The following is a 17,649-nucleotide window of genomic DNA, read 5'->3' as shown; positions in this document are numbered from 1 at the left end:
CTCTGCAGAACCCGTTCTGCGGCACCCCGACACCAATAAGCCTTTTGTAATTCAAGCAGACACTAGTGACGTAGAAGTGGGGGCTGTATTGTTACAGGAAAACAATGAAGGGGTATTGCACTTCTCCTAATAAAAGCTCCTTTTGGAAGAAACTGCTTCCACGAGTTCTACTTTCTTAGGATGAGGTATTGAAGTGGGCCCTGACAATCCCTTTACTCTCTGTCCACAAGTGTTATGTACCTATCCTCCCTGCCTTTTTGCCCTTCAGTTCCTGATCTGGGTGCTTAGCTGCTGCTCAGCTGCTCCACTGCGCTGCTCTCAGCCTCTGTTTGTCCACAGTGTTGCTCTCAGTCACTGCTCTGGGCACTCAGCTCCTCTGCCACTTAGCTCTGCACTCCACTACTGATCAGGGTCCACCGTGCTGCTCTCAGCCACTGGTCTGCTGCCACCTAGCTCCATTTCACCTCTGCTCAGTGGCCTCTGTTTGCACCTCACTGCCTCTGCTCAGCTGCCAGGCTGGGTCACTGGGCCTCCTCTCCATCTCTCAGCTGGGCTGCTGGGCTGCCTCACAGCTGGGTCACCTGTCAGCTGTTCTGTCTCTCAGTTGGACCACCGGGCCACCTCGTTAAAGGATTTTTTTCTCAAAATTTTAAAAATACTATAAATTTATTTTCATAATTCCCCAAATTTAGAAGATTGTTTTTTTAAAAAAATTTAAACTGAAATTTCTATTCTTATATGTTAGTCTTCTAGAACAGGGCTTTTCAACCAGTGGTACGCATACCACCAGTGGTACTTTGGCACCTGGCAGGTGGTACGTGACCATCCTAGAAAGTGGTAGCGGGGTAAGGGAATGAGCTGAACTGGTGGCAGCATCGCACAAGCCTGAGCGAGAGACGGCTGGAGCTGCAGGGCTGTCAGGGCTCAGTAGAAGCCCCAGGGCTACACGCACAGCTACAAGCTGATCAGTGCTTCTGCAGAGCTGTCGGGGCTCAGAGCTGGGCTCCAGCTGGTTGGCGCTTCTGAAAGCAGCACATAGCTGGAGGTGCATGGAAAAGGAGGGGGGAGAGGAGAGGATATAAAAAGAGGAGGTTTTGGCAGGAAAGGGCCAGCAAGGGGCTGCCCATGACCCACCCCCTGGGTGCACGCACAGGAGGCAGCGAGCACCCAGCGTCCCTGCTGACTGTCCCTGCTGACTGCTCAGAAAGAATAGAGGCAAGCCCAGGCTGACCAGGTGCTGATTTACAACCTCATAGCTACAATCAAAGCCAGAACATGCTCAGCCTTAGATTCACAGGGCAGCCCTGGAACCACCAATGGGCTGCCTCAGCCCTTCCCCCGCCCTGCCCCCTGTGTGCATGCACAGGAGGTGCTGAGTGTGCAGGGACTGGTGTCCCTGGGGACTGCACTCTGAGCGCTCCACAGGTTTATTTTTTTAAGCTGCCCAAGGCTCCAAGCAGGAGGCTTCCCCCTCCTCCCTGTCACCTCTGTGTCTGAAGGGCCTCAGTGTGTGCGCGTGTGTGTCAATGCTGCAAACATTGGATGTTTTTGCCTTGACAATATAAGAGGCAGCCTTTTTCTTTAAACTGTTTTGCTCTGAATAAAATGAAGCTGGGGGAAGGAGAATGCTAACCCGATTGTTTAAATAAGATAAGGAATGGCACACTAGATAACAGAAGTGAAGCTTGCATTTTAAGCTAATTGGAGAAATTGATTAATGACATCCAAATTAAGGGAGGGAATTGTGTTTGATACGATGTGTTCAGGGGAGGAGAATTCAGATTTTGGCATCCATCCATGAGTGCTGATGCTTCATTCTCATTATTATAGATTTTTTAGAATAAACAATGCCTGAATGTTCTTTGAACTGTCTCTTTAGTCAGAAGCATGACAGTGTGTGTGTGTGTGTGTGTGTGTGTGTGTGCTCACGCGTGCGCACGTTAGGGGGATCTCACTCCTTGCAGCACCACGCTGTGACATTGGGGAGGAAAAGAACAGGAGAGATAAGAGAAGCTGCAATGGGAGCTTCTTGCAGCCTTCCACGGGGCTGGGGGTGGGAGCTGAGGGGGACAGGGCGTGATGTGATTGGCGGCATGTTGAGAAAAAGAAACAAGTGCTCCAAAAAAACAGCTTTCATTAGTTTGCAGTCTGTCATCACAGAAGGTCTCTGTTGAGGGCGCGGGGCTGCAAGGAGTGAGACACACACACACACAAACATGTGTGCGGGTCTGGGAGAGGTGAGCTGAGAGCCACGAAGAGGCAAGGACAGGGGTGAGGGGTCAAAATGGGAAGCCTCTGCCCACTGTTGCCTGCCTGTTGCCACCTCTGCCCAGAGCCTCTGGCAGCTTAAAAAAAAGCAGTTTTGCTGTACTGTTGTCTGTGGAGGCCTCCACTAAATGCAACCATGGGATAAACTGAGCCTGGTTTGTTCTCAAACTTTTAAGTGGCCACAAACTACTGGCAAAAGTGGCATTTGATCACAAGGCAAGGAGGCATTGAGAAGTGATAAAGAGCTGGCATTGTCCCAGGAAAGCAGGAAACAGTTCTGGATTGCCAGTAAATTTATCCGGCATCGCAACTTGGCATTTTCTCCTGGGTGGGCGTGATGGTGGGAGTGCAGCATGGACCTGAGCTTGCAGTTGAGCCACCTGAGCTGCCAACAAAGTGAGTTGCTGGGCAAGCTGGGCATTCTCAGCATGTAGCTGCTCCATAATAATAGTAAGGGGTGGGAGGCTGAAGGCAAAATGTTCTGTACCAGCCTGCTACCGGCCCTGCAGAAAAGGCAGGGACAACCCCTTTTACAAGAAGGGAAGAGGCTGGAACTAAGCCTGCCAAATTTATGGACACAAAAGCAAACAGAACAAGACACGAACCGTGAAACAGGAGCTATTCAAACGGTTGCCTTCAGCAAATCAGCCCTCCCACGCATTCCCCTTTTAAACAGTTCAGGGCGTGGCTTCTCTCTGCCTCCTTCTGAGGTGCCCCATTGCCTTCCTCTGTTTACTCCTGATTGACTGCCTCCTGCGTCGGGCGTCCTTGAACAGGGCCAGCTGTGGGTCATCTTCATCCACGTTGTCAGTGTCGCGGAACAATTAACAGTCCGACCAGAGGTGGATGGACAGTGGTTCATTTGCATCGTCAATATCAAAGAAAAGAAATCCAAGGCATATTCTATAGTAAAACTTTTAATGAGGAAACAAAAGACCTAGACTGACCACATTCTTTCATCAGGCAGAAGGAGAAAGTAAAACTGAAACTGAACCTTTTTTTAGGCCTGCGCACAAAACAGTTTAAAACCAAAACATTGGCTGGACATAGCTGGAGTCACTATGGTTACAAGATAAGATAAGGTGCAGAGCAGGAAGAGATGTACACTTAGGAATGAGCGAAGCTGGCAAAACTAAAAAAACACGCAGTGACATCCCCTTCTTTTGTCAGCGAAGCAGAAAATCAGATAAGGCACATCTTCTTGCGCAGGTACTCGTGTTGGGCTGTAGGAAGTGGTTTGTTCAGCATATCAGCAATTTGGTCATGTGTAGGCACATACTGCAATTTGACAAAACCTTGTTTAACTGCTTGTCTTATATTTTGGTAACGGATGTCAATGTGTCTAGACCTGGAACCTGTAAAGCGATTCTCAGATATATAGACCACAGATTTGTTGTCCTCCATCACAGTGATCGGTCGAATCGGAGGTGTCCAGATATCTGCGACTAAGGCATCAAACCACGTTAGAGAATTACATGCATCTGAAACACAAGCATACTCAGCTTCTGTAGTAGAACAAGAAACAAAATTCTGTTTACGCACATGCCAGTAAACAGGACATCCATTCAAAAACATCATATAACCTGAAGTGCTTTTACGTGATTTCTTATCACTTGCCCAATCTGAATCTGCATAACAACATAACTCTGCATAGTCAGTATGTGTGGGTTCTAACAACAACTTCATGTCTTTTGTGTGTTTTAGATATCTCAATAATTTCTTAACACATGTCCAATGAAACTGTTTTGCCTTTCCTACATGTCGTGATAGGAGATTAACACTAAGTGCAATGTCAGGTCTAGTCCAACTACTAATATATAGCAGCAACCCAATGACTGAGCGATAAAGTGTTTGATCCTCGAACTCAGGACTCGGTTCATGTGTCAAGTTGTGAAAATCAGTTTGCATGGGTATACTCACAGGTTTAGCATCCTTCATGTTGCAATGATGCAATAGTTGTTCAATCTTATCTTCCTGTGTAAGACTGAACCCCTTCTGAGTTTTGGTAACTTGAACACCTAAATAAGTGTTAATATGTCCTAAAGACCTCAATGTGAAAAACTGTTGTAAAGCGTTAGCAAAACATTCACTCATCTGCTTAGTTGGACCAATATAAACAATATCATCAACATAAACAAGAATTATCTCATACCTATTATCAGATCTTTTTGTAAACACGCATTCATCTGTTTCGGACTTAATAAAGCCCATTGAATTTAGTTTGTCAGAAAGACATAAGTACCACATTAAACCAGACTGTTTCAGACCATAAAGACTTTTGTGTAGAAACCAAGTATCCCCTTCTTGCTGTCGGAAACCTGGAGGACCTTTGACATATATTTCTTCATCAAGATCAGCGTGTAGATAAGCTGTTTCAACGTCAAACTGGAAAACTTCTAGGCCAAGGATAGTTGCAGTGGCTAAGGCGATTTTCACACTCTCCGTCCGCACTGTGGGTGAATAAGTATTTGTATAGTCCTCAGGATAACGTTGAGCGAAACCCTGGGCTACAAGTCTGGCCTTGTACAACGATTCACCATTTGGCTTCTTTTTAATTCTGTAGACCCATCGAGTGCCAATAACTTTCTTGTTTGCTGGAGGGCTTGCAGGCGTAAACACCTGAAGTTTCTTTAGACTGTCCATTTCAGCCTGCATTGCCTCAAACCATTTATCTTGCTCTGCTTCAGGAAGATGTTTGATTTGTGTGAACGTCTCAGGAGGAAGTGTAACATTACAAATCAAAGGTAAAGGTGCTTTCGTTACTTGCCACGAATACCGTTTTGGTGGAATTCCCTTTGTGGTCCTCTTGGAACGACTCCGAACAACCGTCCATTCTTCTTCCGTTTCGTCCTCGTCTTCATCGCCAGCAGCATCGGCGGCTTGCAAAGACGGAACAGTGGGTTGAGAAGAACTCGTGGAAGGAACATTCGCCTGTGCATCTTGACCATCAGGCTGCGTGGCATCAGCAGCATCATCTCTAGGAAAATAAACTCCAGGATCGTTAGAATGAATCCTGGACCAGTCAGCATCTTCCTCAAAAATAGCAGATTGTGAAACCACGATAACATGATGAGAGTCAATGTATTTGCTCCATTTTGAATTATCATCAATGCCCATAAATTTCATCCTTTTTGCTGAAGGACCCCCTTTCTTTCTTTGGGCTAAAGGAATATTGACCATAGTATAGGAACCAAAAATATGGAAACGTGAGAGGTCAGGCTTGTGTCCATATAACATGAAATAAGGGGACTGATTTATCACACTACTCCAAGTGCGGTTGATGATATGGTTAGCATATTTGATAGCTTCACCCCAGTATGGAAGACTGAGGTTAGCATCTTCAAGAAGGCAACGCATCATGGTTTGCAGAACTCCATTTCTGCGTTCTGCCACTCCATTCTGAGCTGGAGTGTAAGGAGCTGAGGTCTGGTGTAGTATCCCACTCTTACGCATCCAGTCCTGGAAACGCTGAGACATGAATTCAGCACCACGATCACTCTGAATTCTGGCAATGCTGACTTCGAATTGGGTATAGACAAGATTGGCAAAGTCTTTAAAGATCTGAAAGGTCTCAGATTTTTCTCTCATAGGAAATACATATCCATATCTAGAATAATTATCAACAATTGTCAAGAAATATCTTTTACCACCAATTGTTGGTGCAAAAGGACCCACTATGTCAGTGTGTACCAAAACAAAAATGCGTGTTGACAGGCGTGTAGCGCGTTTTGGAATTGCTGCTGCTTTAGATTTGGCTTTCTTGCAGACAGCACAATCCAAGAACACCTTACACCCCTTTAGATCCAAACCTCTTGCGAACTCTGGCATCTTCTTCAGAACACAGAAACTGGCATGACCCAATCTTCTATGCCACTTATGGATACACCTAGAATGCAAAGGTTTACCTGTTAGTGAATTCTCAACATTAGCATTTTTATTAGGAACCTCAGGCTTGCTATGAGCAACCTGTGTCTTATTTGTCCTTTTATTGGCTTTAGGAGCCTTTGAAGTAGTAACAGGATCTCTCTCTGGGACATCTCTCACTGGGCCTGTGCTCTCCCTTTTTAGAGCTTGTATACTTGCCTGCTCTTGCGGCTTAGACTTTGGTTTTAAGTAATAAACACCACCAATCAACATGGTTTCAGCAACAATATCTCCATCTTTAACTACATAACTTGCTTTTTCGAGATGGTGTACCTGGAATTTTGACACCCTAGACAAGTGACTCTGACTAAGCAAATTACTACTGGCAGACGGAACGTAGTAAACATTGGGAATGAATTGTTCTGTACCAGCCTGCTACCGGCCTTGCAGAAAAGGCAACCCCTTTATAAACGGCAAGAGGCTGGAATACGTCTGCCAAATTTATTACAAAAACAAACAAAACACATACCAAGATACAGGAGCTTTGAAACACTATCGGAGCGGTTGCTTTCAGCAAACCAGCCCTCCCCAAACATTCCCTTTATAAAGAGTTCAGGGCGTGGCCTCTCTTTGCCTCCTTCCGAGAAGCCCCACAGCCTTCCTCTGCTTGCTCCTACTTGACTGCCTCCTGCGTCGGGCGTCCTTGAACAGGGCCAGCTGTGGGTCTTCATCCACACTGTCAGGCTCACACAGCTGGGTCTCCACCAGGTAGGAGGGGCCTGGCTGGGGGCTCTGCGGAGCCTCAAAGCCATCATCAGCAAGTTCTTCAACACCCCCCTCCTCCCCCTCATCTGAGTCATCCGACCCAACTGCCGAACCCACAGGCTGACCCTGAATCACAACATGAATGCACCGAGCTCTTCAATGTAGACAGTTCCTTTTCCCATGATCTGAACAGGATGATTTGAAAAAGAGTACAGTTCACAAAGTTCAGGTTCAGGCTCGTGCATCTCTGTGTAAAGCTCTTTTCTGTAGGTAACATGTAACGCTGCTCCACTGTCCAAAGTCCAAAGTAGGCGTCTGTCGTACTCTGGTTGAGGCTGTGGATCGTTGGTTACAACCAATGTGGCAAGTGGAGCTTGAGGATCATGCCTGGGACCACGACCACGACCTTGTCGTCTGCCTCTACCTCTGCCTCCTCTGGAATCTGTTCCTCTGGGCTGGTACATGGCGGGCGCTGGAAACCGTTGGGGACAATCCCGGGTGGCATGTCCCACACGATTGCAGATGTAGCATCTTGGCATCCTTGGAACGTAGGTCCTTCCACGGAAGGAACGCCTCGCTGAAGCTTTTGATGCAGGTGGTTCCCTTAAATGTGGCGCGGCTTGCATAAGTGCCTCTTCTTCGGTTAAAATTCTGCATACATGATCCACTGTGCGTTGAGCAATGGGCACTTGATTAATCTTAGAAATAGCATCTTTCCATTCATAATTCAAAGAGTTAATGATAATGCTGATCATTTGAAAGTCATCAATAGGATAGCCTTTTTCATCCAGTTCTTTTCTTATTCCTTTCATTTTAGTTAAGTGTTCTCCGATATGCTCACCAGGTTTTAATCTAGAACCATGGAACTCAGACAAAAGCAAACATGTAGACTCAATGGACGTAGGCCGGTAACATGTTTCTAATTGAGCCCAAATTTGTTGGGCAGTTGCATCGTGTGAAAAAATGAGCTGCAATTCAGTGTCCATGGACATCAATAACGTTGTGCATGCTCTATTATTCAAGTCCCATATGTCAGGAGGCCATGGCTGGGCAGGAGGATTAAACACCATCACATGGGTACCTTCTCTACGAAGCAAAAGACCAACTTCACTGACCCATGCCCTGTAATTCTGTCCTGACCGCTTCAGTTTTGAATCACCAGCCAGTGGTACAATAGAGGGTGCCTGTTGAGGAACATGCAATTGGGGTACTGGCTGTGCAAGTTGTGCAATTGGGACTTGGCCTGCAGGGGGCACCAGTGGCGCCTGTGCCAGGGCCTGCGGCAGTTGTACTGAAGCTGCTACAGTTATTGGTGCTGGGGGTGGCTGTACTTGAGCTGCAATGCCACCCTGGCCAGCAGAAGGTGCTGGTGCTTGAGCTGCTACATTAAGTTGGCCTGCAGTCAGCACTGGCCTTTGTATTTGAGGAACCAGTGGAGGCTGCATGTGGGGTAAAGGCTGCTGTGCTCCATCTGAGACAGGAACTTTAATAGTAGCAGTATTAATAGGCATTCTAGCTTAAGCTCTCAATGAATGAGGAGGTGTGGCAGCTTGAAGCGATGCCTGCTGAAGGGATATCTGTGAAGCTGCATTCTGCATTCTTTGACACAGAAGACAGACAGGCTCCCATTCGTCTGACACAAGATTCCACTGTGGGTGTGCCTCTGTCTTTGAGGAAGAAGGCAAAATGGCGATCCCTTGTGGGTGTGGCTTTGCTTGTGAAGAGGGAGGCAAAATGGCCGATTCTGAAAACTGAATGCCAGCAGAGGTTCTCCCATGCTTTTCATGCCATGCTGCACACAACTTTGCGTTTAGCAGATCCTTCTCTAAAATTTCAATTTGTTCATAATAACTTTGCAAAGTCTTCTGCTGCACAGTTTGCTCAGGGCTTGGCGGATATTGGCTCACCTCCTTCCCTAGTGAAGCCCTAGGTCTAGCACCAAATCTCTCATAATCAGCCTGATCCCCATGAACAGAGGTTACAACTGGGGCATCAGCTTGAGAGTCTGTAAAAACAGAAAATGGTGAAACTGACCTTGGCTCAGAGGCTGCTTCTCCAAGACGTGTAGCCGATGCCAACGGAGTCTGTAAACTTGAAGGAAGATCTCTCTGTGGAACGGCTGCCTCCTCCTTAGCAGAGGGATAACCGGCCTTCTTCTTTCTGCTTTTCCTGGGCATATTTTCAGCAATGAATCACAGCCTCCTCAGTGCCGGACTAACTGCCTGGCTAATTGCCTATCAATAAATCTTGAAAATAAAAATAAACCATCCTCTGCTACCAAATGTCGCAGAACAATTAACAGTCCGACCAGAGGTGGATGGACCGTGGTTCATTTGCATGGTCAATATCAAAGAAAAGAAATCCAAGGCATATTCTATAGTAAAACTTTTAATGAGGAAACAAAAGACCTAGACTGACCACATTCTTTCATCAGGCAGAAGGAGAAAGTAAAACTGAAACTGAACCTTTTTTTAGGCCTGCGCACAAAACAGTTTAAAACCAAAACATTGGCTGGACATAACTGGAGTCACTATGGTTACAAGATAAGATAAGGTGCAGAGCAGAAAGAGATGTACACTTAGGAATGAGCGAAGCTGGCAAAACTAAAAAAACACGCAGTGACAGTCAGGCTCACACAGCTGGGTCTGCGTCATAACCAGGTGGGAGGGGCCTGGCTGAGGGCTCTCATCAGCAAGCTCTCCAACACCTTCAGCAACCTCTCCAACACCCCCCTCCTCCTCCTCTGAATCGTCCGACCCAACTGCCGAACCCACAGGCTGACCCTGAATCACAACACAAAGAGAAGCCATGCCTTGAAACTGTTTAAAAGTGGAATGTGTGGGAGGTGCTGGTTGCTGAAGGCAACCGTTTGAACAGCTTCTGATTTAGTCGTGGTTCATATTTGTTTTGCTCTGTTTGCTCTGTTTTGGATCTGTTTTGTGTGAATAAATTTGGCGGGCTTACTTCCAGCCTATTGACTTTTGAAAAGGGGTTGTCCCTGACATTTCTGCAGGGCCGGTAGTAGGCTGGAACAGAACAGAATCCCAAGTTCCGCGTAACAGAGTGAGCGCCTGTTACTCATCCCAGCTTCTGCCAACCTAGCAGTTCGAAAGCACGTAAAAATGCAAGTAGAAAAATAGAAACCACTACGGTGGGAAGGTAACAGCGTTCTGTGCGCCTTTGGCGTCTAGTCATGTCAGCCACATGACCACGGAGACATCCTCGGACAAGCGCTGGCTCTTTGGCTTTGAAACGGAGATGAGCACTGGCCCCTAGAGTTGGAAACGACTAGCACACGTGTGTGGGGGAACCTAATTTAAGTTTACAAGCAGCAATTGAGATAAGTTGTACCATAGAAGTTACTGACAAATGGATGAAAGCTTTGGAGCAGCATAAACAGTTTGACAGTGTCAATGCAGCCTCCAAACAACAGCTAAGCATGAAGAACCACCAGCACAAACGTCAGCACAAAATTCATCTATACAATTCCCCTGGGAGCAACCTAGTGTCGAGCCCCGTGGGCCCGACATACAGCGAGGGGGGAGGAAGAGCCCCGCGTCGGCTCCTCTCCCTGCCTCCGAATTGACTGTCTGTCGGCTGGCCGCTGCGGGTCTCACTGGGGTCCTGGAAGCGTCGGAGGGCGTCGCTGGGCCACTAACCGTGTTTCTGCCTCCCTACCCAGCGCTGCCAATGCTGCTGGTCACCGTGAGCTCTCCACTGGCCCCACCGCCTATCAGCTGGTCCTGGAAACATCGGAGGGTGTTGCTGAGCCAACCATGCTGCCGCCTCCCTGCATGGCGTCACCAACGCCGCGGGATCTCTGCCAGCCCCACCGCCTTCCAGCTGTCAGCCCGACACCCAGAAGGGCCGCCGTCGCCGTAGCGAGCCTCCGGGGCTCGAATTGCATCAGGAGAGGTTTGGGGGCAGTTGTAGCCGGACCGCCCCTTGTGGAGCTGAATGCAGTGGGGCCGGTCATCTGGGCTTGAGGGTGGGGTTTGCCTGGACTGCTTACCTGGTTTACAGCAGACTGTTGGACGTAGGGGGGAAGGCTGGTAGGATGCACGGAGGGTGGTGGGCAGAATAGAGCAACGTGAACTGTTTTGCAAAGGATATTGCAAGTGGGAGGAGGAATTATAAAGGGTTGTGGGCGGATGCTGGTTTGTGGCCTAGGGCTGGGGTCCTTTCTTCGGATGGCTATGTAAGCGCTGGGAGCAATTTACTCCCAGTGCTGACTTTGCTTTTGTGCTTTTGAGCTGAATAAAGCCTTTTGTTTGCTGCACGTTCCTGCGTGGAAATTCCTGCTTTCATCCTACGAAAGACGTGTTTGACACCCAGTATCATGCAAGTACTGTGGCAGTGTGCATATATGAGAGAAAGAACAGAGCCCTGCATATGGGAAAACCTGCATAGCATGTGGGAAACCAAATCATTTTGCACGAGTGTGTCTCTCAAGTAAAATGGAAGTGAGGAAGCTGCACACAATTGAGCAAATATCAGATCCTGAGGATGCACATGTCAAGTATCCGTCCGCAAATGACAGGACAAACCACAGCAGGAACGGTAGACAACCCACAAAGGAAATGTTTATTCTCTTCCACAAAACAATCTGAAGCGGGAACAAAGTCAGCGTTGGGTGCTTTCCGCATCCAACGCTATTTAACGCCATCCGGCACAAAACACCATGCCCCCCCAGCAAACCGGCATCCGCCCACCTCCCCATAAATGCACTACCCCTCCCCCCCAGGCCCTTTTGTCTTCCGCTCATCTTCCACGCTCCACGTGCAGGTATGTAGCCCCGAAAACCCCCACACCAGACCCTCAGGCCCCACCACCTCTGGTCCTCTCTTCTCTTCACGATCCCCAGGCCCCGGGACCCCTCCGCCCGTCGGAGCCGCCTCAGCTCCCCAACCAGGCAGTCCCGTAAACAAACCCCTTGCAGTCAGAGGTGTAGTCCATTTGCCGCACAACGAGAGAAGCCCAGAACAGCAGCTGCGTGTTGGTTTCCCCCTCGGGTAGGCCTCCCCGCACCGAGAATGGCTGGGAGCCTGCCCTGACGTGTGCAGGCCTCTCTCGCATGGGCGCGGTGCGCGAAGCCGGTCAGGGCCATGTTCCGACACCTGCAGGCCTCTCGTGCACAGGCGCGGCGTCAGGTCCCTCAGCACGGCCACCCCGTGCCAGCACGATTGCCAGAAACAGCCGGGCGCCTGCGGCCTCCCGTGCGCTGGCACGGCGTTCGGGGGGTGGGGGAGGGACGCCCAACGCAGACATGGCCACTGGAAACGGCCGGGAGTCTGCAGGCGGTTTGGGCGGGCCTGCCGGAGCGGCCACAGCTGGGCGGAGGGGTCCTGGAGCCACCACCCCCGCTGAATGTCGGGCCTGCGGGGCTCGACAGCACACTTGTTTATCACTGATGTAAAAGAATGCATTGGTGCTGTAAACTCTAAGGGCAAAAAATGGTTTGTAAATCTCAGATTAAACAGTATCCAACCCTGCCAGCTGGACTCAGGTGCAACATGTGATGTCATGAGTTTAAAGGACAAAATGAAACTGGCACCTGAGATACCCCTTCACCATAGTAGCATCAAACTGAAGTTATGTTAGGGGAACTTATGGAATCATTGGGACTTTTCCAAACAGAATGCAGCATACGTGGGGGTATTCACAAACTTGAATTTGAGATTGTGGAAGCCGATCAGAAACTGCTATGGTCTGGATCAACATGTGAGCATCTGGGTTTGATGCAGTTCACCATTCTGGTGGAGTTACACAAAGTTGAGATTCACCCCTCAAAAACCTTGGTGAGGCCACTGATGAAACAGCAAATCCTCCAAGTCTACAAAGAGGTGTTTGAGGGCCCCATAATATCTGTTCCAGGAGAGGTTCACTTTGAACTTGATCCTGTCATTTCACCAGTACAATGTGCCCCATGCAATGTGCCAATAGCCATTAAGCCGCAGGTCAAAGCGCAACTGGACAAGTATGAAGCTGAAGGACATATTACTTCCGTATCTGAGCCTACCGATTGGATAAGCAACATGGTTGTTATTAGGAAGCATGAGAAGAACAGAATCTGCATTGATCCCAAGTTTCTGAATTTGGCCCTGAAACGGTTACACTACCTAATGCCAACACTTGATGGCGTTTTTGCACAAACTACCCAAAGCACAAGTTTTCACGCTTGTTGACACCAGAGTTGCCTTTTTACAGTGCAAACTGAATGAAAATAATAGCTACATGACCACATTCTGGACTCCTTGGGGCAGAAAGAGATGGCACAAACTACCCTTTGAAGTGTCTGTAGCACCAGAGGTGTATCAATGAAATCAGCATGAACTTTTGAGTGGGCTCAGTGGAATTGAGCCAATGAGCAGGAGATAAGAGAGGCATTTAAGGTGGGCTGGACTAAGATCTCTTGCAGGCATGCAGGGACTCGTGACCTATGATGTGTTTGACCCCTCCCTCGGGCTCAGCCTGGTCATCTCCTACATGGACTTTTTGTTCAAAGTTTTGGAAGAGATGGACTTTGGAAATAATTTCATTAAATGGTTGAAATCAATTTATACCTCACAAAAGGCACAGATAATTGTTAATGGAGAATTAACTACTGTATATACATGCACATACAACACATACATATTTGTCTGTGTATTTGCCCTTCCTCATGCAGAGAATATAACATGAGCCAAGTGTGCAAATCACAGCTGTAGAAAGTTATTTCAATCCATGCAAAAGAGGCCACAGCTGTAATCAAGAAGCTACTGATTTACACCTGACTCTGGTTACATAAGAAAAGAGTCCTGAAAAACAAACATCTGAAGACATCCATAAGGCTCCTGATAAAACTGTTATTCACTACACACTTATTTTCCTGCTGTCTTTGAGCCCAGCTATGTATATGTAACTCAATAACTTAGAAAATCAAATTCCAAACTATTTTTGAGTCAGTTTTCCAGAAATTGTGGGGTCCTTGGGGCTCTCTGAGCTTGGTAGTTATCTTGCAGAGATTTCATTACCAACTAGCACTGATGATCTTCCCTAGTTGGGTCATGAAACACCTGCAAGAACACCACCAAGCTCAGAGAGCACCTGTCAGGACCCACTTCAACTCCACATCTTAAGTAAGCAGAACTCTTGGAACAATTTCTTCCAATAGGAATTTTTATTAAGAGTAGTTGATAGCAGGCATAATAGACAGGATCTGAGATTTCCTGTGCAGCGCAGTAGATTATAATATCCCCAAGCAAGACCCCCACCCTATAGATCGACCACCTGATGTGGGATGGCCGATCCCCAAGTGTTAAATGTGTTGTGGGAAATGGGGAGATACCATCGGCCCATCTCCAGCTCATGCAGCAAGGGTCAGTGGCTTCTTCACACCTTCCTCTGAGAGCGTAGACATAAACCAGGCACTGAGGTTACATTCCTTATTTCCTCCTTTGTTCTAACTGACAGTTTAAAAGAGTTCAGAGAGAGATATATGCAGGAAACAAGTTGTTACATTTCAGCGGGCGGGTCGAGGATACAGACCCAATAAACAAAGTAAAGGATTACATTGTAGTGAATAGAGGAAGTGAAAGTAATAACCCCGCGGGCACATTCCCCCCCTCCCCCTTGGGAGTATGGCAGAACCCAGGGAAAGGTGGGGTTTGTTTTTAGATCAGAGAGATAGAAATGAAATGAAATAGGAATGGGTTCTGACATCCTGTCCCCTTTAAAAATGGGAGAAATCCACCTGTAGAGAAAACAAAACAGGTATAGAGGTTAGTCTGGTTTGTTGGGATATTCTGTATGAAACTTCTTTAGCAGTTTGGGTGCTCTGACATGATGTTTGAGGACCCACTCAATCCTAGAATCTAGGATTTCTTTTATCTCGTGTTGTTCTCCTTCAACCATGATTGGAGGTGGTGGTGGGGAGTTTTGGCTGTAAGGGCGACTGTTGTTCTCTTTTCAGCAAGCTGCAGTGAAAAATTGGGTGTATTTGCCTGAGGCTTTTGGGTAGTTCTAATTCTAATGTTACTGGGTTTATGATTCTTTTAATTGGAAAAGGTCCTATATATTTTGGACCAAGTTTTTACAGGGCTGTAGGGATTTTAGGTATTTTGTAGACAAATATATGATTTCTCCTACAATGAATGGTTTAGGTTTGACTCTCTTTTTATCCGCTTGTGCTTTGTATGCTTGTGATGACATTCTCATAGTTGGCTGTGGTGATAAAGATGAAGAAGCTGAGCATGACCATGATGAGAAGCTAATAGCACTACTAGACTGTTGTAGGCAGGTGATGCTGAGGCTCAGTGCAAAGAAATTGCAGTTCAAGGTGCAAGACATCTGTTTTCATGGACATATCCTGTCCTCACAAGGCTTAAAACAGGGGTCCCCAACCCCTGGTCCATGGACCAGTACCGGGCCATGGCATGCCAGCAACCAGTCCGCACAAACAAGCAAAACCCCATCCGTGGGATGCAGGCAGCACACAAAACCATGCACCCTCTAGTCAGTGGAAAAACCTGTCTCACCACAGAACCGGTCCCTGGTGCCCAAACGGTTAGGGACCTCTGGCTTAAAAGCTGACCTGGATAAGATTAGAGCCATTGTGGACATGCCACCGCCTGCCAATGACAAATTGGTACAGAGATTCATCAGTTTTGTCACATACTTAACAAAATTCCTGCTGCACCTGTCTGAGGTGTGTCAGTCATTGAGATGTCTGCTGGACAAATATGCACTTGTACGCATGTGCGGGGAAACCTTTACCTTTATCTCCGAAGCATGACCACACAGTAAAGGAGATAAAACACTTGGTCACCGTTGCCCCAGTGTTGAAATACTATGATGTCACAAAGTCTGTTACAATTCAAAGTGACTCAAGCAAAAATGGCCTAGAATGTTGCCTATTGCAAGAAGGTCAGCCAATTACATATGTGTCCAGGGCTCTTTCATCTGCTGAGTTAAATTACACTCAAATGGAAAAGGAATGTTTAAGTATTGTATTTGCCTGCCAGCATTTCCATCATCTTTATGGCTGGGATACAATCACAGCTGGAACTGATCACAAGCCACTAATAGCCATATACAAGAAGCCCCTTTTGGGCTTCCGGTTTGCGCACGCAGCGCTTTTGGACGTGCAGAGAGAACTCCCTCCCTGACATCCAATCTTTCTTCATTGGAGGACCCTGAAAAGGGTCGAAAGTCGCCCTGGAGGGGCGACCACTGCAAGGAGGCCCTCCTGTGATCGTGGAAGGGCAGCAGCCCTCCACTTGAATATGGAGCAGCTCCTTTTGGCCCGAAGAAGAGACCGGCCATCAACATGGCCAATCATTAAGCTGTTCCCTGCCGAAAGCCAAAAGCACCATCTAGCACAACGAAGCAATCTGGAGGACTTGGGTGAGACCTTTCCTTTCTTTTTTTTTAAACAAGTTTTATTGATTTTTAATATTTAATTTAATTTAATTTAATTTAATAATATTTCTATACCGCCCTTCTCCCTGAGGACTCAGGGCGGTTCACAGGGCAAGGATAAAATACAAAACAAATACATGTACATGTATTTGTGAAACAATATGGTGGTTGGGTAATTAAAATAAGAAATAGCCATTTGTAAATAGGTCAGGTTACATCAACAGAGATGCCCTCTCTAATTCCCTTAGTGATTACATAGTCAAAATAAGCAAGTTAGTATATTTCTAGTTATAACCTAGTCAATCAACAAAATTCAAAATATATTTTCACTAATACATATCAATATCTTGTTTTTAAATTTTATCTAATTGCAATAGAATATTCTAGAATAGCCTATAGTATATAGAAAAAAGCTTAATTTTGGGTGACCCACAATTCTCTATTTCAATAAAGAATAATTCTTTTGTCTACAAAACTTAGATTGTTCATTACAAAACATTTTTATGTTTTTCCATTAAAGTCTAATTTTCATCTTAGCAAATCACCAATTAGAAATATATTTTTTGCCTTAGCCATTCAACAATTATTAAAATGTTATCTTTTATATATAAAATTCTAGATTCTATACTATAGTTCAAAAATAGCCACTGAATATTCTATAAGGCATCTTAACCGTACATTAATTATTAAAATACCATCTTTTTATATGTCATTCCAAATTCTATAATATAGTTCGGAGTTATATCTCCTTTACAAATCTAAAAATTAAATGTAAAATCAGTGATATTTTTTAGAGAATCCTCTTAATCCATAAAAAGATATTTTTATAGTCTATCTTTAGGAATCCCAAAAAAGAAACAAGTTCAGTCTTTTAAATCTAACTCTTGCCTTTCTTTTGTGCCAATCATACTTCACTCTTGGTATCTTTAAATTCTCAAATGTATCTTCCTTTCTTCCTAGACCCCTTATTTGAATCCAGGGAGCGTATCCAAATGTCAGTTTTGCAAGGAAAATGTCCCCTTTGTAACCATTGTATTTTTGCTTTGGTAGTTCGGTTTTTGGTGGTTGATATAATATAATTGTCATTAAATCAGTCAAATCTTTTTGTTCTTCCAATTCTGTCTGGGTTAGGTAGAAAGTAGTAGCTGGTATTATGTTTGACATTTGATTAATTGAATTCTCAATATAGTGTATTTGAAGGCCTTTAGTGTCTTCACTCTTGGTGTTGCTTTCTTCAGGTGCTGTTACTTTTTGGCTGGTAAGTTTTGTAGTTGCTATTAAAGTTTGGAGTTTAAGGTTTTCTGTAGGTTGCTTTTGTTGTTCTTTGAAATCTCCTATTTTAGTGTTAGTTTC

Source organism: Vipera berus (assembly GCF_964194415.1).
Source record: "Vipera berus genome assembly, chromosome: W".
Taxonomy (NCBI): domain Eukaryota; kingdom Metazoa; phylum Chordata; class Lepidosauria; order Squamata; family Viperidae; genus Vipera; species Vipera berus.
Note: the sequence above shows the minus strand (reverse complement) of the source record.